Source organism: Halichoerus grypus, chromosome 2 (assembly GCF_964656455.1).
Source record: "Halichoerus grypus chromosome 2, mHalGry1.hap1.1, whole genome shotgun sequence".
Classification (NCBI taxonomy): domain Eukaryota; kingdom Metazoa; phylum Chordata; class Mammalia; order Carnivora; family Phocidae; genus Halichoerus; species Halichoerus grypus.
The window spans coordinates 148,151,672-148,174,979 of NC_135713.1; positions in this window are offsets into that span (position 1 = coordinate 148,151,672).

A 23,308-nucleotide genomic window follows, 5' to 3' on the forward strand; every position below is an offset into this window, starting at 1 on the left:
AATGAGTAATTGATTCCAAATTTACTACTTGTTTACCTTTCTTTCTTTCTTTCTTTCTTCTTTCTTTCTTTCTTTCTTTCTTTCTTTCTTTCTTTCTTTCTTTCTTTCTTTCTTTCCTTTCTTTCTTTCCTTCCTTTCTTTAGATTTATTTATTTATTTTGAGAGAGACAGAGTGTGAGTAGGGAGAGGTGCAGAGGCAGAGGGCAAGGGAGCAGTCCTTAAGCAGACTCCCTGCTGAGTATAAAGCCTGATGCAAGGCTTGATCTCAGGACCCTGAAAATAAGACCTGAGCTGAAACCAAGAGTCAGATGCTGTACCAACTGAGCTACCCAGGCAACCCAATTTTTTTCTTTTATTTGTTTGTTTTGGCAAGAATTTTTTTAGAAGCTCATTTTAATTGATTTCTTAAATAATTAACCCCACAATATTGGACTTGCAAATATTCCAATTATAACAATCTTTAGAAGATTTTATAGGCACAGTATAATGTTAACAGAAGTCACTGGAAATCACACGATGACGGTTTTTTTTTTAATTTTTTTATTGTTATGTTAATCCCCATACATTACATCATTAGTTTTAGATATAGTGTTCCATGATTCATTGTTTGTGCATAACACCCAGTGCTCCATGCAGAACGTGCCCTCCTCAATACCCATCACCAGGCTAACCCATCCTCCCACCCCCCTCCCCTCTAGAACCCTCAGTTTGTTTTTCAGAGTCCATCGTCTCTCATGGTTCTTCTCCCCCTCCGATTTCCCCCCCTTCATTCTTCCCCTCCTGCTACATTCTTCTTCTTTTTTTTTTTCTTTCTTAACATATATTGCATTATTTGTTTCAGAGGTACAGATCTGAGATTCAACAGTCTTGCACAATTCACAGCGCTTACCAGAGGATCCCAATTATTCTAATATTGTTTTGCTTTATGGTATCACTTATCTCTCAAATTCTCCTCTCATTATCCAGTAGTTGTTTATAGCTCTCTTTTTCTCAGCTTCTTCTTCTCCATCATTTTGTCTCCTATATCACTATTTCTCTCTTCTGCCTCATTTATCCTAGCAGTTAGAGCCTCCATTTTTAATTGCACCTTTTTAATAGCCTTTTTTTTTACTTGATTAGATTTTAGTTCTTTTATTTCTCCATAAGGGGATTCTCTAGTGTCTTCTATGCTTTTTTTCAAGCCCAACTAGTATATTTATAATTGTTATTCTGAACTCTAGTTCTGACATCTTACTTAGGTCCATATTGATTAGGTCCCTGACAGTCACTATTGCCTCTTGTTCCCTTTTCTGAGGTGAGTTTTTCCATCTTGTCATCCTGTCCAGAACAGATGAATTAGAGAACAAAATACTAAAATGGCAACAACAATCCCAGAGAAATATACACCAAACAAATCAGATTAGCCTCGAAACTGAGGGAAAAAAGAGAGAGAGAGAGACTATAATCAGACAGGTGGACATAACACAGAAGTACACTGCATCTTGTGTGTATTTTTGTCTGTTTATTAGAAAACTGGATCCCAAAATTGTAAAGAAGGAAAAACTTAAATATTTATTAAAAAATTAAATACAATCAATGGATAGAATGTTACTGTAAAAATGAAAATTAAAAAAGAAAAGATTTAAAAGTTGGGTCTTCATCTTTTCTGATGGCTAAGTAATATTCCATTGTATATATGGACCACATCTTCTTTATCCATTCATCTGTTGAAGGGCATCTCGGCTCTTTCCACAGTTTGGCTATTGCATACATTGCTGCTATGAACATTGGGGTGCATATGGCCCTTCTTTTCACTACATCTGTGTCTTTGGGGTAAATACCCAGGGGTGCATTTGCTGGGTCATAGGGTAGCTCTATTTTTACATTTTTGAGGCACCTCCACACTGTTTTCCAAAGTGGCTATACCAACTTGCATTCCCACCAACAGTGTAAGAGGGTTCCCCTTTCTCCACAACCTCTCCAACATTTGTTGTTTCTTGTCCTGTCAATTTTTGCCATTCTAACTGGTGTAAGGTGGTATCTCAATGTGGTTTTGATTTGGATTTCCCTGATGGCTAATGATGATGAACATTTTTCCATGTGTCTGTTAGCCATTTGTATGTCTTCTTCAGAGAAGTGTCTTTTCATATCTTCTGCCCACTTTTTGATTATCTGGAGAAGATTATGCTAAGTGAAAGAAGACAAGCAGAGAAAGTCAATTATCATATGGTTTCACTTATTTGTGGAACATAAGGAATAGCAAGGAGGACATTAGGAGAAGGAAGGGAAAAATGGGGGGTGGGAATTGGAGGGAGAGATGAACCATGAGAGACTATGGACTCTGAGAAACAAACAGGGTTTTAGAGGGGAGGGGGGTGGGGGGAATGGTTAGCCCGGTGATGGGTATTAAGAAGGACACATACTGCATGGAGCACTGGGTATTATATGAAAACAATGGATCATGGATCACCACATCAAAAACTAATGATGTATTGTATGGTGACTAGCATAACATAATAAAATTTTTTAAAAAAAAGAAAAGATTTAAAAAGGAGTTGATAAAAGAAGACATTGGTTGAAAAAGGAAAGAGAAAAAAATTAAAAATTGAAAGACTAATGAATCGTGGGAAAAACAAACAAACAAACAAACATGGATCCTATATGCTATATTCCCCTAGAGGTAGAGTTTGGCACTTCTCAATGATGACTAAACTTGGTCTTGGCTGGGTACTCTTGCTGATCTTCTAGGGGAGAGCCCTGTTGCTTTTATTCTCAAATGGCCTTGCCCTGGATAGAATTGCACTACCTTTTCAAGGGGGCCAGGCTAAGTGATCTGTTGGATTGCTCTGTGTGGGTTTTGTTCCCTGAAGGCTTTCTGTGATGCTTTAGAAGATGAGAATGAAAATGGTGGCCTCCCAATCTCCAGCCCCAGAGCTGAGAGATTGGGGCCCCACTCCTCAATGAGCCCGCAGGGAAAACAGTCAATCACTCCTGTCTCCCTGGTCTCTGTTCACTCTCTGTGCTCACCCAGCCTGTGACTGAGAGTTTGTATCTCAGACACACAACCCTCTTCTGAATCTCAAAACTCTGCAGACTCCTGTGGTGCACACTCATGCTTCTCCTCCTGGGGGAGGAAGGGTGGTCTCGCTGGTTCTACTGTTTGCTCAGATAGCAGTCACCCAACCTTGCCACAGTTCAAAATTTAAGGCAACCATGATCTGAAAGCCCATTCCTGGGCTTGCTGATTACAGCTGCTTCCCAGCTCCAACGCCTGGGAACTCTGCCACATTCAGACACCCCCATTCTTTCTGTAACCCAAGGGCATCCAGACACCACACTGCCCCACCTAGGATTCTCCTGGCTTCATAAACTGTGTGCCTTTCAGGCAAGGACATCCCTTACCAGAGCAGACTTCTAAAAGTTCTGGTTTCATGTTCTGCTGTAATATCACCTTCTGGTGATGGCTTATGTAGGTTTCCTCCCCCAGAGGTTTATCTTCACATGTATCACCTTGGATTCACTTCTCCTCACCTCCTACCTTGCAGAAAGTGGTCTACTTTTCTATTTGTAGAGTTGCATCTATTCTTTTCTTAGAGCTATGGTTGATTTCACAGGTGTTCAGAATGATTTAAGTGCTATCTAGCTGAATTTGTGGGACCAGATAAAACTAAGGTCTCTTACTCCTCCACCATCTTGGACCTTCTCAAGGTCAAATTATTTCACTCACATCCTGAAATCTTTAAAATGAGAAATAAAAAAAAATACTAAGAATAATGTAAAAATTTCTTAGTATATTTAAAAGTTCATAATGAATGTAATATTGTCTAACTCTCTGACCTCATCTAATAGTATTACTCTTATCATTCTGAACTAGCAACACTACATTTTTTCTATTACTAAAACAAATTTTGTTTGAGGTTTGTACATGCTGCTCACTTTAGATAAAATGGGTAAAGTATGTTTACCAACTCCTCAACTTATTTAGCAGGTCTCAATTCAATTTTCATATGACTGAAAGATTTTTCCTTTACCACTAAATATGAACCATGATGGTGGTGATGATGATGATGATGACGACGACTTTTTTTTAAACTTCAAGCCTTCATAACTATCTGAAGTTATTATGTTCCCTACTAGTTAACTTGCGTAATATATTTTACTTTCTGTAGTATGTAAAACCCATGATTGAAGAAATGTATCTTTTTCCCTGATGGTTCTCAGTTTCTATAAATATTCTTGGCATATGTTAGTTATAAAACAAGTATTTATTAAATAATTGAATGCTGAGGTGAGGGATGAAAAATATGTGGTGACTTATTGGATTTAAAGGATATAGAGATGCAATGGACTCTCGTGGCTTGATTTCAGGTTTAGACAAATGGACATTTGTCACATTCCCTGAGATATAAATAAGGTCATGGGGCACGTTGAGAGGAGGTAAGTTTGAGTGGTGGGAAGATTAGTTGCCGTACAGTGAGCATAATTTGGGGCATTTAGTTTCAGGGTTCAGAAGGCCTTTAAGGTTATAGATATGTCAGATATGAGAGGTAATTAAACCAATCACTATATGTAATATAAAGAGAACAGAGTGTCTAAAATACTGGAAAGAGAAACACCAGAAATTTAGAGACTAGTGAATGAATAAGTTTATAACAGTGAATGATCCTAGAAGCCAGATAAAGATGTTGCAAATAGAAAAGGTAGTCATTAGTTTGTTGAACAAGTGAATGTTTATTGACAAAAATGATAGAAATGATTCTCTAAGTTAAATCTGGGGATGGAAGTCATATTTCAGGGGTTCAGGACTGAATGATGAGAGAAAATAGAGAAAATGATTGTCAACCACTTTCTTTCAGAGATTGGTTTTGAGTAGGAGGAGGGAGGCTATATTGTGGTTACAAGATTTTAACAAAGCTAGGAGTTTCCAGTTTTCATGGTTCTATAGTTTTTGGAAAAGCTGAGCAAAATCTCTCAGCCCCCTCTGCATCTAGTTTGGGCAATGTGTCAAATTACGATGAAAGAAATAATGAGAGTTAATGTCAGGTCCAACCTAGAAATATTTCTTTCAGAAGTAAAAAGAAATCTGCACCCAGACAAGCCAAATTGAGAAAAAGAAGTAAACTTAAAAGAAACAGAAATCTTAGGAGTAGTAAGCAAATAACAAAACATTGAAAAATATCTATTTCAAGTCATCACTTAGATAGTTGCTGGATTTCTAGTTAACAATAAGGAAAGCCAAAAAAAGTGACATGATACATTGAATAACTTAAAGAAAATACTGACTGTCCTGGAATATATTATCCCATGTAGCAGCCATGGGAATGTATCTCTCAGATCACTAAGGGGAGCAAAACTAACATCACCAGCTGCTGTGCTTTCAAATCCATCATGAGGAGTGCCCCAATGCCACACATCCCACGGGCTGCCCCCAGATAATCTGAGCAGATCAAAGTAAGGAAAGTTAATGCCTGAGAGAAATAACTCCTGTGATGACTGATTTTTAAAAAAATTTTATTCATTTATTTGAGAGAAAAAGAGCACTATTGGGAGGGGCAGAGTGAGAGGGACACAGAGAATCTCAAGCAGACTCCCCACTGAGTGTGGAGCTGGATGTGGGGCTCAATCCTAGTACCCTGAGATCATGACCTGAGCCAACCCAAGAGTTGGATGCTTAACTGACTGTACCACCCAGACGCCCCATGTGATGAGTGATTTTAAAGGACTCCCCATCAAATTTGCCAGAACTTTGGTAGAGCTTAATTACACTTCCTTTCATCTCTGCCTCACATGAGTCAGACTCACTTTGTGGGCTGACTCTTCCTGACTCTTCTGGTTCCTTCCCACAATAGATGTATTGTCTAGGATGTAACTTTATTTTACCTGAAAGCTAATAAGTTAGAATTTACCCTTTCGTGGATCCTGGCAGAAGATACAAGATTTTTCCACTTGCCCCCAAGTCCCATGGTGGTGATGCCATGTCTCAGGATAGATTAATCCATTTAAGTGGATTTGCATTATAATTGAGAGACAGTGAGTTGAGGAGCCCTGCTATATTTTACAGCAAGCAAAAATTAAGAGGATTCTTTGTTCCACAGGGAGGGCGAGTCAATTAACGCATATTTCAAGGCTGCTCACCCTAACACTGAGAAAACAAACAAAACAAAAAAACAAAAAACATGTGAGTATGTTTAGTGTCTTACATTCTTAGCACATCAAGCAATATGTGTAGGAGTAATAAAAATCTACGGAGAGTGTCTTCCAACACTAAATATCTTTCCTGTCTAATTTTTGCTGGCATTTTCTCATCAGAGGACTCAGATCAACACACTAACATCCTACCACTAAAAACAAAGCAAACAAACAAATAAACAAAAAAACACCTCAGGGTACCCATACCAGTATGCCTAAAAGAAAATAACTGTTCTTCAGACAGAATGAAATTTATGCAAGAAGAAAAATCAGAGATCTACTAAGTAATGAAGATCAGTGAAAATATTCATAAGTTAGAAAATACAATTGGAGGGTGCCTGGGTTACTCAGTCAGTTAAGCTTCTGATTTTCACTCAGTTCATGATCCCAGGGTCCTGAATCCAAGCCCACAAAGAGATCCCTGCTCAGCAGAGAGACTGCTTCTCCCTCTGCCCTCCCCCCCAACTCTTGCTCTCACTCTCTATCTCTCTCCCTTTTGCAAAAATAAGTAAATAAAATCTTTTTAAAAAGGAAAATACAATTAGTAAAAAAGGTAAATATTCAAGTTTCTGCAATTATAAAATTTAATATAATTATAGATAAAAATAAATTCTCTTTGGGGCACCTGGCTGGCTCAGTCAAAAGAGCATGTGACTCTTGATCTCAGGGTTGTGAGTAGGAGCCCCACGTTGGGTGTAGAGATTACTTAAAATAAATAAATAAATAAATAAATAATCAATCAATCAATCAATCAATCCTGCTTTATATTTTCAGAAGCTTGGTAGACTAGTTTGAAAATTTGTATACAAATTATGTGGAAAAAGTTAATGATTTTAGGGTAAAGAAAGAATAACTTGTTCTCTAGATGTGAGGACTTATAAAATTACATTAAAAGAAACTTTGGTATTTCTTCAAGTAGAGCAGAAGAAAGGACAAATACTGTACAATGTATAGATGTGACAAGAGTAAGGATAAATTAATGCAGGAATAAAGAGCACATGGTGCCCACTGGATACTTGTATTATTATGGTTAAAATAAAATGTAGTGCCTACCTTACTTGATGCATGAAAATTCAATTCCATGTAGATAATTGATGTAAATTTGAATTGAAAAATATGTTTTGAAAGACAATATAACAGAATATATTTATGACTTCAGATTAGGAAAATAATCCTTTCATGGAACATAAAAATAATGTTTAAACATAAAGGAAAAATTTTAGTAGTCCAACACACTAAATTAAGGACATCTGTTCTTTATAGAGAGGATTAAGGCCATTTAAAGAATAAGTCATAAAAAAAATGATACTTGAAACTCATAACCAACCACCATTTTATTCAGATTTAAATATTCCTACAAATCAATAATGAAAAAAATAGGCAACTTATAAAAGAGAAAACTGCAACATTTAAAAACAATTTCAATACCATTAATCATCAGGCAAATGCAAATTAAAAACACAATGAAATGTCTATGTAAACCCACTACATTGATTAAAATTAAAAGACTACTGGGGTACCTGGGTGGCTCAGTCATTAAGCATCTGTCTTCGGCTCAGGTCATGGTCCTGGGGTCCTGGGATCGAGCCCCATATCAGGCTTCCTGCTCAACCAGTAGCCTGCTTTCCCCTCTCCCACTCCCCCTGCTTATGTTCCCTCTCTAGCTGTCTCTCTCTCTGTCAAATAAATAAATAAAATCTTAAAAAAATATTAAAAGACTTCCAAACATCAAGTGGTCCTGAAACTTTGTGGCCACGGAACTATTATAGAAGATGACTTGATGTGAAAGTTAATGCAACCAATTTGAAATTGTTTAGTTTTATGATATGTATAACCCCTAAACAAGTCATTACATTCCTTGAAAGACCAATGCTATACCTATTAGACCTGTTAGAATGGCTGTTTTCAAAAAGGTAAGAAATAGACAATGCTGGGAAGAATGTGGAAAAAAAAAAAAGAATGCTTGTGCACTTTTGGTGGAAATGTAAATTGGTGCAGCAACTATGGAAACAGTATGGAGTTCAACAAAAATTAAAAAGAAAACTATGAAATGATCCAACAATTCCACTTCTGTGTATTATCCAAAGGATCCTAAAACACTAAATCAAAAAGACATATGCATCTCCATTTTCATTTCAATAGTTTTACTTAGCCAAGACATGGAAACATGTGTCTGTTACCTAAGTATATATTGATGGATGAATGGATAGATAAAATGTGCTATATATAGGCAATGGAATCATAGTCAACCATAAAAATAATATATTGCTATTTGTGACAACCTGGATGGATCTTGAGGGCATTATGCTGAATGAAAAGTCAGATGTTAGTCAAACAGGGAAAGAAAAATACTGTATGATCTTACTTAAATGTGGAATCTAAAAAAGCACATGGCAAGACCATTTCTTCTGATTTTATTTAATGATAAAAGTTGCACAAGTAAAATTCCAATTGATCTATCTGTTAATCAATATATCTACCATCTATCTTTTCCCATATCTATCATCTATCAATTTTTTCTTTATGTATACAAATATACATATATAATATGTAAATATACATGCATACATATGCATGAATAAACATGTTCACATAATATGTTATTCAGAGGGACAGTATAAAATGTTGCATTATTCATGCAAAAGTCTAGATATATATATATAATCATATGCTATATTATAATCTTAGAAGAAAAAACACTGAAATATTTTCAACTCAGAAATTTTCACTTTCTCATTTCATGCAGTAGACTATGTATTTCATTATTCATTTTAGATAGGATAGCTTTTGATGCATTTTTTGTGTGTGTTTCTCTGTCAATTCGCATCTGAAGACCTTCTTATCAATCAGAGATATCTAGTGATTTAGGATGGTCAAAGCTCCGTTGCCTAGAGGAATAGTCATTTTTAGTTTGTATTATTCAAAATGAACACTTTAAATATATGTAAGAAGCAAGAGCAGCATGAACAAAGCATTTATGACTCAAAGTTAAGTTTTTGGGAAAAAAATAGGCAAATTGGAAAGTATAAACTGAAAAAACTTCAACTAGATGGAGGAATTGGGCATGTGGTATGAGAGCAGAGAACCTCAAAAGATCATAAATGAAGGGGAGACCAGCATGTGAGGAGTCAGACAGCCTTCAGTCTTTAGTCACTGTGGTGTGCTTTCAGTATCATCTGTTCTGAGCAGTGACATGAGTTATTCTCATCACTATCTTATGGATGGTCACCATACACAACTGAATGCATTGTTTTAGCAGACTGTTTAGCCAAAGTGAGGTCCGCAGTTGTTAATAAAATTTGCTTCATCTATCTGAATTTCCCATACTAAGTTCAGTTTTGATTGTCAAAGGACACTTTTGACATTTGCACAAAAGAAAGTGGGGAGCCTTGTGGGGTGGACAGAAATGGTGGTCAGCACCAGAGTGGGAGTAATCTGTGTTTAAACCAACCCTCCATGTACATATACATTTTTGGCTCTGAAAACCTGGGCAAATATTCTGTTAGGAAAGAATTAATTAAAGAGTTACTCTATTATTTTGTATTCCAATGGATATTTGAAATCATACACAAAGAAAGGAAGAGGTTTTTATTTCCTTGCAGTACCCATTAAACAAATGAAATCACTTCACATTATAGTAACTTGCTCAATCTTAATTTACACTTAGCCAGCACATGGAAAAAGCTAGTAAGTGTAAGTATTATACTTTTATATATTTGGAGTGAATTTTACAGTCATGACCCTCGCTGAAGGACATGTATCTATCACAGATACAGTCCAGTTTCTTGGTTAGAATTATGAATTTGGGAACCACAATGCTTGGCTTGACCATAGGTTTTGCAGGTTACTAATATATTTTATGTTATTAAAAAAATATTTCGACCCTCTTGAACATCTAGTCTATCTACACCTCTATCTCCCTTTATCTTCAGAACGAATCATCTGAAATAGTGCTTTATATTCAGTTACCATTAAAATTGAATCTCTTATTCTACATAATTCCACTTATTTATTTATGTGAAAATAAAGACGATTGCAAAGCAATGCAATGCATATATTTTCTTGTATTCTTATATTTCGGTTCTTTCAAACATACTTTTTAAGGTTCCAATAACTGAATTGAGTATCAGTTTTTATATTTAAATTAACCAAAACTAATTTAATTAGTTCCTCAGCTATATTATCCATTTTTCAACACCTTAATAATCACATATGTCTATAGGCACCTGTTTTTTTCTTAATTTTTTATTGTTATGTTAATCACCATACATTACATCATTAGTTTTTGATGTAGTGTTCCATGATTCATTGTTTGTGCATAACACCCAGTGCTCCATGCAGAACGTGCCCTCTTTAATACCCATCACCAGGCTAACCCATTCTCCCTCTAGAACCCTCAGTTTTTTTTCAGAGTCCATTGTCTCTAATGGTTCGTCTTCCCCTCCGATTTCCCCCGCTTCATTCTTCCCCTCCTGCTTTCTTTTTCTTTTTTTTTCTCAACATATAATGTATTATTTGTTTCAAAGGTACAGATCTGTGATTCAACAGTCTTGCACAATTCACAGCGCTCACCATAGCACATACCCTCCCCAGTGTCTATCAACCACCCATCCCATCCCTCCCACCTGAACCCCACTCCAGCAACCCTCAGTTTGTTTCCTGAGGTTAAGAATTCCTCATATCAGTGAGGTCATATGATACATGTCTTTCTCTGATTGACTTATTTCGCTCAGCATAACACCCTCCAGTTCCATCCACGTCATTGCAAATTGCAAGATCTCATTCTTTTTGATGGCTGCATAATATTCCATTGTATATATATACCACCTCTTCTTTATCCATTCATTTGTCGATGGACATCTTGGCTCTTTCCACAGTTTGGCTACTGTGGACATTGCTTCTATAAACATCGGGGCACACGTACCCCTTCAGATCCCTACATTTGTATCTTTGGGGTAAATACCCAGTAGTGCAATTGCTGGATCATATGGTAGCTCTATCTTCAACTTTTTAAGGAACCTCCATACTGTTTTCCAGAGTGGTTGCACCAGCTTGCATTCCTGCCAACAGTGTAGGAGGGTTCCCCTTTCTCCACATCCCCGCCAACATCTGTCGTTTCCTGACTTGTTAATTTTAGCCATTCTGACTGGTGTGAGGTGGTATCCAATTGAGGTTTTGATTTGGATTTCCCTGATGCCGAGTGATGTTGAGCACTTTTTCATGTATCTGTTGGCCATTTCGAGGTCCTCTTTGGAAAAATGTCAGTTCATGTCTTCTGCCCATTTCTTGATTGGATTCTTTGTTCTTTGGGTGTTGAGTTTGATAAGTTCTTTATAGATTTTGGATACTAGCCCTTTATCTGATATGTCATTTGCAAATATCTTTGTCAATTCTGTCGGTTGTCTTTTGGTTTTGTTGACTGTTTCTTTTGCTGTGCAAAAGCTTTTTATCTTTAGGAAGTCCCAAGAGTTCATTTTTGCCCTTGCTTCCCTTGCCTTTGGCGATGTTTCTAGGAAGAAGTTCCTGTGGCTGAGGTTGAAGAGGTTGCTGCCTGTGTTCTCCTTTAGGATTTTGATGGACTCCTGTCTCACACTGAGGTCTTTCAACCATTTGGAGTCTATTTTTGTGTGTGGTGTAAGGAAATTGTCCAGTTTCATTCTTCTGCCTGTGGCTGTCCAATTTTCCCAACACCATTTGTTGAAGAGACTGTCTTTTTCCCATTGGACATTCTTTCCTGCTTTGTCAAAGATAGTTGACCGTAGAGTTGAGGGTCCATTTCTGGGCTCTCTATTCTGTTCCATTGATCTATGTGTCTGTCTTTGTGCCAGTACCATACTGTCTTGATGATGACAGCTTTGTAATAGAGCGGGAAGTCCGGAATTGTGATGCCACCAGCTTTGTTTTTCTTTTTCAACATTCCTCTGGCTATTCGGGGTCTTTTCTGGTTCCATACAAATTTTAGGATTACTTGTTCCATTTCTTTGAAGAAAGTGGATGGTATTTTGATGGGGATTGCATTGAATGTGTAAATTGCTCTAGGTAGAATTGACATCTTCACAATATTTGTTCTTCCAATCCATGAGCATGGAATGTTTTTCCATTTCTTTGTGTCTTCCTCAATTTCTTTCATGAGTATTTTATAGTTTTCTGAGTACAGATTCTTTGCCTCTTTGGTTAGATTTATTCCTAGGTATCTTATGGTTGTGGGTGCAATTGTAAATGGGATGGACTCCTTAATTTCTCCTTCTTCTGTCTTGTTGTTGGTGTGTAGGGATGCCACTGATTTCTGTGCATTGATTTTATATCCTGCCACTTGACTGAATTCCTGTATGAGTTCTAGCAGTTTTGGGGTGGAGTCTTTTCGGTTTTCCACATAAAGTATCATATCATCTGCAAAGAGTGAGAGTTTGACTTCTTTGCCTATTTGGATGCCTTTGATTTCTTTTTGTTGTCTGATTGCTGTGGCTAGGACTTCTAGTACTATGTTGAATAGCAGTGGTGATAGTGGACATCCCTGCCGCATTCCTGACCTTAGGGGGAAAGATCTCAGTTTTTCCGCATTGAGAATGATATTCGCTGTAGGTTTTTCATAGATGGCTTTTATGATATTGAGGTATGTACCCTCTATGCCTATACTCTGAAGAGTTTTGATCAAGAAAGGATGCTGTACTTTGTCAAATGCTTTTTCTGCATCTATTGAGAGGATCATATGATTTTTGTTCTTTCTTTTGTTAATGTATTGTATCACGTTGATTGGTTTACGGATGTTGAACCCACCTTGCAGCCCAGGGATAAATCCCACTTGGTCGTGGTGAATAATCCTTTGAATGTACTGTTGGATCCTATTGGCTAGTATTTTGGTGAGAATTTTTGCATCCATGTTCATCAATTATATTGGTCAATAATTCTCCTTTTTGACGGGGTCCTTGTCTGGTTTTGGGATCATGGTAATGGTGGCCTCATAAAACGAGTTGGGAAGTTTTCCTTCCATTTCTATTTTTGAACCGTTTCAGAAGAATAGGTATTAATTCTTCTTTAAATGTGTGGTAGAATACCCCTGGGAAGCTATCTGGCCCTGGGCTTTTGTTTGTTGGGAGATTTTTGATGACTGCTTCAATTTCCTTAGTGGTTATAGGTCTGCTCAGGTTTTCTATTTCTTCCTGGTTCAGTTTTGGTAGTTGATACATCTCTAGGAATGCATCCATTTCTTCCAGGTTATCTAATTTGCTGGCATAGAGTTGCTCATAATATGTTCTTCGAATTGTTTGTATTTCTTTGGTGTTGGTTGTGATCTCTCCTCTTTCATTCATGATTTTGGTGATTTGGGTCATTTTCCATTTCTTTTTGATAAGTCTGGCCAGGAGTTTATCAATCTTGTTAATTCTTTCAAAGAGCCAGTTCCTAGTTTCGTTGATCTGTTCTACTGTTCTTTTGGTTTCTATTTCATTGATTTCTGCTCTGATCTTTATTATTTCTCTTTTCCCTCTGGGTTTAGGCTTTATTTGCTGTTCTTTCTCCAGCTCCTTTAGGTGTAGGGTTAGGTTGTGTACTTGAGACCTTTCTTGTTTCTTGAGAAAGGCTTGTATTGCTATATACTTTCCTCTTAGGACTGCCTTTACCGCATCCCAAAGATTTTGAACAGTTGTGTTTTCATTTTCATTTGTTTCCATGAATTTTTTTAATTCTTCTTTAATTTCCTGGTTGACCCATTCATTCTTTAGTAGGATGCTCTTTAGCCTCCATGTATTTGAGTTCTTTCCGACTTTCCTCTTGTGATTGAGTTCTAGTTTCAAAGCATTGTGGTCTGAAAATAGGCAGGGAATGATCCCAATCTTTTGGTACCGGTTGAGACCTGATTTTTGACCTAGGATGTGATCGATTCTGGAGAATGTTCCATGGGCACTAGAGAAGAATGTGTATTCTGTTGCTTTGGGATGGAATGTTCTGAATATGTCTGTGAAGTCCATTTGGTCCAGTGTGTCATTTAAAGTCTTTATTTCCTTGTTGAGCTTTTGCTTAGATGATCTGTCCATTTCAGTGAGGGGGGTGTTAAAGTCCCCCACTATTATTGTATTGTCGATGTGTTTCTTTCCTTTTGTTCTTAATTGCCTTATATAATTGCCTGCTCCCATATTAGGGGCATAGATATTTACAATTGTTAGATCTTCTTGTTGGATAAACCCTTGAATTAGTATATAGTGTCCTTCCTTATCTCTTGTTACAGTCTTTGGTTTAAAATCTAATTTGTCTGATAGAAGGATTGGCACCCCAGTTTTCTTTTGTTGTCCATTAACATGGTAAATTGTTTTCCACCCCTTCACTTTCAATCTGGGGGTGTCTTTGGGTCTAAAATGAGTCTCTTGCAGACAGCATATTGAGGGGTCTTGTTTTTTAATCCAATCTGATAGCCTGTGTCTTTTGATTGGGGCATTTAGCCCATTTACTTTCAGGGTAACTATCGAAAGATATGAATTTAGTGCCATTGTATTGCCTGTAAGGTGACTTACTGTACATTGTCTGTGTTCCTTTCTGGTCTATGTTGCTTTTAGGCTATCTCTTTGCTAAGAGGACCCCTTTCAATATTTCTTGTAGGGCTGGTTTCGTGTTTGCAAATTCCTTTAGTTTTTGTTTGTCCTGGAAGCTTTTTATCTCTCCTTCAATTTTCAATGACAGCCTAGCTGGATATAGTATTCTTGGCTGTATATTTTTCTTGTTTAGTGCTCTGAATATATCATGCCAGTCCTTTCTGGCCTGCCAGGTCTCTGTGGATAGGTCTGTTGCCAATCTAATGTTTTTACCATTGTAGGTTACAGATCTCTTCTCCTGAGCTACTTTCAGGATTTTCTCTTTGTCTCTGAGACTCATAAGTTTTACTATTAGATGTCAGGTGTTGACCTATTTTTATTGATTTTGAGAAAGGTTCTCTGTGCCTCCTGGATTTTGATGCCTTTTTCCTTCCCCAAATTAGGGAAGTTCTCTGCTATAATTTGCTTCTATATACCTTCTGCCCCTTTCTCTCTTTCTTCTTCTTCTGGGATCCCAATTATTCTAATGTTGTTTTGTCTTATGGTATCACTTAGCTCTCGAATTCTGCCCTTGTGATCCAGTAGTTGTTTATCTCTCTTTTTCTCAGCTTCTTTATTTTCCATCATTTGGTCTTCTATCTCACTGATTCTTTCTTCTGCCTCATTTATCCTAGCAGTTAGCACCCCCATTTTTGACTGCACATCATTAATAGCCTTTTTGATTTCAACTTGGTTAGACTTTAGTTCTTTTATTTCTCCAGAAAGGGTTTCTCTAATAACTTCCATGCTTTTTTCAAGCCCAGCTAGTATCTTTAAAATTATCATTCTGAACTGTACGTCGGGGACATCATATTAATGTCTGTATTGAGTAGGTCCCTGACTGTTGCCTCTTGTTCTTTTTGTTGAGGTGATTTTTTCTGTCTTCTCAGTTTGTCCAGAGGAGAATAGATGAATGAGAGAACAAACTGCTAACAGGGTAACAACGTCCCCAGAAAAATATACTCTAAACAAATCAGAAAAGACCTGAAACCGGGAATAAAATAAGGGAAAGAAAGAAAAAAGAAAAAGAAAAAAAAAAGAAAAATATAAAAACAAACAAAAACAAGAAAAACAGAATACGATCAAATATGATCAGGCTTGTGCATAGATCAATGCCACACACTGATTTTGGGTGTATTTTGGTCTGTTAGAAGAAAGTGCCTCCCAAAATTTTAAAGAAAGAAAAACTTATATATGTACAAAAACAAGGGTTGATACGATGAAGGGATGGAATATGACTGTAAAGATGAAAATTATAAAAAATTTTATAAAAGGAATTGTTAAGATAAGAAGTTGTTCAAAAAAAGAAAGAAGAGGATTTAAAAAGAAAAAAAGAAAAAAAAGGGAGAGAATATGATCAGGCAGGAAACTAGAACAAAGCCATACACTAGAGATTTAGGGTATATTTTGATCTGTTAGAAGAAACTGTATCTCAAAATTTTAAAGAGAGAACAACTTATATATATATGCCAAAAATAAGGGTAACTACTATGAAGGGATAGAATATGACTCTAAAAATAAAAAATAAAAAAATTTTTTAAAAGGGATTGATAAGATGTTGGTTGAAAAAAAAAGAAAAATTAGAAAAAAAAACAAAAAAATAAGACAGTTAAAAAAAATTAACTTTGAAAGACTAAAGAATCACGGTAAAAAAGCCATGGATTCTATGTGCAGTATTCCCCTAGTGCTGGAGTTCTGCCGTTCTCATTGATCGGTAAACTTGGTCTTGGCTGGCTGTTCTTGCTGATTTTTCTGGGGGAGGGGCCTGTTGCCATGGTTCCCAAATGTCTTTGCCAGAGGCAGAATTGCCCCACCCTTGCTGGGTGTGGCTAAGTAATCTGTTCCAGTTTGCTCTCGGGAGCTTTTGTTCCCTGCAAGCTTTCCGTACAGCTTTGGAGGACAAGAATGAAAATGGCAGCCTCCCAATCTCTGCCCCAGAGGAGCCGAGAACTCGGGGCCTCACTCCTCAGTAAGCCCCCAGGGAAAAGCAATCAATCACTCCCATCTCCCTGGTCTCTAGCCGCACTCTGTGCTCACCCGGCCCCTGACCGAGTGTTTCTATCTCTGGCATCCAACTCGGTGTGGAGTCTCCAAACCGGGCAGACCCCTGCAGTGCGCTCCTGCGCACTCCTCCCCGGGGAGGAAGGGGAGTCTCCCCGGATCTGCCACTTGTTGGGTCCCTGCTGGAGGAGCAGTGGCCCGACTGTGCCGCGGATCACGGTTTATGGCAACCCCGAGCTGAGAGCCCGCGCCTTGGCTCCATCTTTGCAGCTGGCTTCCCTGCTCCAATGCCTGGGAGCTCTGCCGCACTCAGGCACCCCCGGTCTTTCTGTGACCCCGAGGGTCCTGAGACCACACTGTCCCGCGAGAGTTCCACCCCCCCGCTTAGCCACTGGAGCGATGTCCCTCAGGGAAGCAGACTTCTAAAAGTTCCGATTTTGTGCTCTGCTGCTCTATCACTTGCCAGAAGTGGCTGATGGTGGCCCCTTCCCCCACTGTCTATCTCCCAAATCTCGCCTCGGATTCACTTCTCCTCACGTCTTACCTTCCAGAAAGTGGTCACTTTTCTGTTCAGAGAGTTGCTGCTATTCTTTTCTTTGATCTCCTGTTGAGTTTGTAGGTGTTCAGAATGGTTTGATCCCTATCCAGCTGAATTCCTGAGACCAGACTAAATCCAGGTTTCCTAGTCCTCTGCCATCTTGCTCCGCCCCCAATACACAAGGTTCTAACTGAGTACTAGCTGTAGAAACGTTTCCTCCACCCTTGGAATCTTTCTCATCAGCCTTTCCTTGTTCTCAGTCAGACTTTTGAGAAGTCCCTTCCCTGAGCTTATCTCTCCTGCATTATCATTCATCTTCCCAATCATCAGATTGACACACCATGACATGGAGTTTTTCTTGAAAGCGAAAGGTAGTGGGAATTGATCATCATCATCCTACTTAGGCTTTTCTACCTATGGAAAGCCTTTCAATCATTTTAATTTCAGTGTCTTAATTATCTGAGTAATCCAGCATTGACACAGTGTTTGTACACTGGAACAAGAGCAGTAATTATTCATTCTCCATGTGACAGTGAGCCAGATTGAAGGTGCCTTTGTGCTTACTCTGACGTTTCTTCTTTCCACCTGGAAAAGTATGCTCAGATTTTCTATTGATTCTTTATGTAGTTTCTGCTACTTTCAATGTGATGATTTCTCAACTTTTGTCAGTTCTATTTTGTTGATCTCTTATTAATTTGTAATTCCAAGAAGTGCAAAATAGACATATACATTTAATTTGACTAGTGCTGTTTTTATCTCACAATGTGGTCATAATTTCTTATTAATAAAACCAATATTTATTTTAAAACCACTGGTTTTAAACATAATTATTAGTATCTTCCACAATCAAAAACAATCATGAGTATTTTAGTATGATGTTTTCCTATACTTTAATATCATTTCTATTATTAAGTTAAATTTATAAACCAAACGAGTTAGTATTTCATCATCTTACAGTAAACAGTGCTTCGAAACTACCAATTTCCAAATAATTACTGTATTAATGGGAATATAACGTCATACTTTAATTTAAAATATGTGCATATAAATATCACACAATTTAAAATATCTAATACACAGCAAAAATGTTTTTATTGATCCCATGGACTTTAGGCAAGGAATTCCCTCTCTACTAAGACCACTTATAAAAATAAGATTTTTTTGAATATTTTTATTTCATATTTTGTTTTGAAAAGTAATTGATAGCATAAAATTGAAAAAAAAAATGACAGAGAATAGAAAATCTCATAGGGATAAAAAGGCATTAGACATATTTTATTTTTGATTACAAGTAGAGGGGAATACATATGTATATATATTTATAATATACAGACACAATGGGATATTATTCAACTATAAAAAGAATCCAATCTTGGGATGCCTGGGTGGCTCAGTCGGTTAAGTGGCTGCCTTCGGCCCAGGTCATGATCCCAGAGTCCTGGGATCGAATCCCGCGTTGGGCTTCTTGCTCAGCAGGGAGCCTGCTTCTCCCTCTCTCTCCCTCTGCTTGTGCTCTCTCTGTCAAATAAATAAAATCTTAAAAAAAAAAAAAGAATCCAATCTTGCCATGTGCAACAGGGATGGTTATAGAGAGTATTATGTTAACAAAATAAGTGAAAGAAAGATAAGTACCATACAATTTCACTCATGTGGAATTTAAGAAACAAAACAAATGAGCAAAGGAAAAGAGAGAGAGAAAAAGACTCTTAACTATAGAGAACTAATAACACGGTTACCAGAAGGTTGGTGTTGGGAGAATGGATTAAAGATTTGATTAAATAGGTGATGGTTTTTAATGAGTGTACTTGTGATGAGCACCTGATTTCTTATGGAAGTGTTGAATTACTGTGTTGTACACCTGAAACTAATATTACACTGTAGGTAATATATATACACATTATATGTATATATACATACATAATATAACATATATGCACATACATATGTATAATATATATATGTGTATATATATATAACATAAAGTCTGTATATATATAAACTAACTGGATGTTAACTAACTGGGGTTTGAATAAAAACTAAAAAAATAAGAATAACATTCATAGAAGAGGATTGATGAGAAGACATTAACAATTTTTTTTTTTTAATTTCAAAGTACTTTTAGTAGAGAAACAAGTAAAAGTAAAATAGTTAATTTGGGATTTCTGTTCTCTTCACAATGTTTGTTAAAAATGAAGTCTAATTTTCAAGTCCTAAGACCCAGAAAACTGCATATAATTTTCCCATATGCCAGGTTCTTGTTTCATGTGCCACCAATCTCAATTTGCTCACAATAATTTTGATTGAGTTTCTTTGACCTCTACACACCAGTATGTGTTTTCCTTGTGCAGTCTCCAAGTTCTGAGAGGAAAAATTGTCCTTGATGTCCTATGCCTCTGGCAATCCTTTCTCCGTTAGGGGCAAGGCTCTTAACACAGTTTCAAATGGATCTTTATAGAGTACATGGGATTCTCCCAGGAGGTCAGACTTTAAGATGTGCCTCCATTATTTTTAAGATTGTATTTATTTAATTGAGAGAGAGCACAAACCAGGGGGGGAAGCAGAGGGAGAAGCAGACTCCCCGCTGAGCAGGAAACTTGACATAGGGCTCTATCCCAGGACCCTGGGATCATGACCTGAGCTGAAGGCAGACACTTAACCAACTGAGCCACCCAGGCACCCCAAGATATGCCTAAATTTCATTTCTCAGATTCTAAAGCCTTTGAGACCCTGTCCTCAACTCCCATCTCTGATCTGAGAGCTAATGCTACTGCCCTTTCCCCAGTGAGATAAAGAATGAGATCTCACTGGGTCTCATTAAACTATGTAGCATCCCTTTAATTATTTATTATATGTTTGTGACCATTAAATTCTAAGGCATTCATTTTCTCTAAGGCATGTAACAATTTAAATTTAGGTCTGCTTTCACTAATCTTTAAATTGAGTCTAATAATTTCAGTTCAGCTGCAATGAGAGAAACACTAAGAGAAACACTTTTTTTTTTTTTATTTAAGTCCTTGAGCCACTAACTGTCTTTTTGATTTTTCCTTTACTCTCTTCCTGGATTTAAGCCAGATTCCAGTGAGATAACTTTCCTTCAGATTCTCACTAATGAACAGAAATGCCAGGGTAGAAATTCCCCCCAAATTTATAATCCCTGACATCTTTAGCAGTTCTCAAATAATGTCAGTGACATCCTAATAAGCATGTAAGAGTTGTGGCTTCTCTTGGGGCCAGCATCATAATGAAAGTTAGCAGGTCTTATTTATTGTTGGGATAAAGTGGGGTCTATTTCTGGAGGCTGATCCTGTAGTGTTTTCCTTGTCTTATAAAAAATATAGAATTTTTTACTCATTTGTGTAATGTTTTGATCTAAATTATTGCCTCCCCAGATATCCTGAATGGCACAATCTCCAAGTTTCCTGTATCTGGTTTCTATCATCTAAAAATCTCTTATTAACACCACCACATTCATCATGGACTTATTTAGATTATATATTTATCTTTATCCTCATCATTTTCTGATATCATAATGACCTTTAGTAAAACAATAAGACATTCCACACATGGATCATCATCATATTAACTTTTGAGTCATTGTAGCAATTTCAGAATCACATGGAAGAATAATGATTGAAGTTTAATCTAGGTCAATGTATAGAACATTGTTATCCTAACAATATTGAGTACAGTGAGCTATGGAGTCGGTATATTTCTTCATTTTTGAAAGTATTTTAAAAATTCTATTAGCAATTTTTACAGTTTCAGGACACAATTCATTCACATATTTTGTTAAATTCATCACTAAATACTACATTTTATGATCCAAATGTGTGTTAGTTTGCCAGTGGTTCTGTAAGAAAATACAACAGACTTATGATTTAAATGACAGAAATTATTTTCACACAGGTTAAAGTTAAAAGTTAAAAATAAGCAGGGGGAATTGGAGGGGGAGATGAACCATGAGAGACTATGGACTCTGAGAAACAAACTGAGGATTCTAGAGGGAATGGGGGTGGGGGGATCGGTTAGCCTGGTGATGGGTATTAAAGAGGGCATGTATAGAATGGAACACTGGGTGTTATACACAAACAATGGATCATGGAACACTACATCAATAAATAAATAAATAAATAAATAAATAAATAAATAAATAAATAAATAAAAGTTTTAAAAAAGAAAGAAAATCAGGAATAAACACAATATAATAATCTTGATAGACAGATACAATTTTGTCAAAATTTGTCATAATTTTGGAACATACTTCAACATAATAAAAGCCATATATGAATTTGAGCTAACATCATACTAGCTGTGAAAGACTGAAAGCATCTTCTCTAAAATTAGAATTTAGGCAAGGGTGCCCACTCTATTCACTGTTATTTAGCATGCGCTGGAAATCTTATCCAGAGAAATTAGGCATGGAATATAAATAAACATTATCCAAACAAAAAGGGATGAAGTAAAACTTGTCATAATCTGTAGATGAGATGATCTTGCATAAAGAAAATTATAAAGCCCCCACCAAAAAAAAAAAAAATTGCGAAGAACCAATTAAAAATTCAGCAAGCTTGTAGGATGCAAAATCAATATATCAAAATCCACTGTATTTCTGCACACTTGAAAAACAACTATCTGGAAAATAAAAAAAAAACAATCCCATTAAAAATAGGATAAAAAAATAAAGCATTTAGGAATAGATTTAATCAAAGAGGTGAAATATCTGTTCAATGTAAACTCTAAAATATGAATTAAAGAATTTGAGGAAGACACACATAATTGGAAAGATATTCATTTCATGGATTAGAAGAAATAATATTGCCCATTTTTTCCAGAGCAATCTACAGATCAACACAGTCCCTAAAAAAATTCAAACGACAATTTTTACAAAATTAGAATAAAAACAATCCTAAACACTATATGGAGCCTAAAAGACCCCAAGTAGCTATGAAAATTTTGAGTAAGAACAAAGCTGAAGAGATCACACTTTCTAATTTGAAATTGCATTACAAAGCTAAAGTAAACAAAACAATATAGTACTGGCATAGAGACCAATGAAATAGTATAGAGAACCCAGAAATAAACCCACTCATATGGTCAACTAATTTTGAAAAAGGCCACAAGAATGCACAATGGGAAAATAATAGTCTCTTTTATAAGTGGTGCTGGTAAAACTGGATACAAAATTATAAGATTTCACCCTTCTCTTACACCATACACAAAAATTAATTCAAGGTAGATTAAGACTTAAACATAAGACCTGAAACTATAAACCTGGTAGAACAAAGTATATGAGAAAATATCCTCGCCATTGATCTTGGAAATGTTTTTTTGAATTTGACACCAAAAGCACAGAAGACAAAAGAAAAAAATTACCACATAAAACAATGACAGATTTAAAAATTTCTGCATAGCAAAAAAAAAAAAAAAAAAAAAAATTTCTGCATAGCAAAAACACAAAAACAAACAAACATACAAACAAACAAAAACAAAAAAAAAACCCCACAACAATCAACATAATAAAAATGCAAACTATGGAATAGATAAAATATTTACAAAGACATACACATGGTCAACAGATATATGTAAATGTATTCATCATCATAATCATCAGGGAAATTCTAGAATATCCCACATCACACTTATGATGGTTATTATTAAATGTTAGAAAGATATGTGTGGAGGAGGCATGGGGGAAAAAATGGAAACCTGTACACTCTGATTGGGAATGTAAATTAGTAGACCCATTCTGAGAAACAATATGGAGGTTTCTCAAAAAACTAAAAATATAACTACTATATGATGCAGCAATGCCATTGCTAAGTATATACCAAAGGAAATACAATTTCTATTTTGAAGAGTGGTATCTTCACTGTCATGTTTATCACAACATTATTCACAATAGCCAAGACTTGAAAAAACCAAAATATTTGTCAACGGATTAATAGGTGAAGAAAATTTGGTATACATGCATATATACAAAAATACACATATATGTGTATATATACAATGGAATATATTATTCCATCTTTTCAAATAG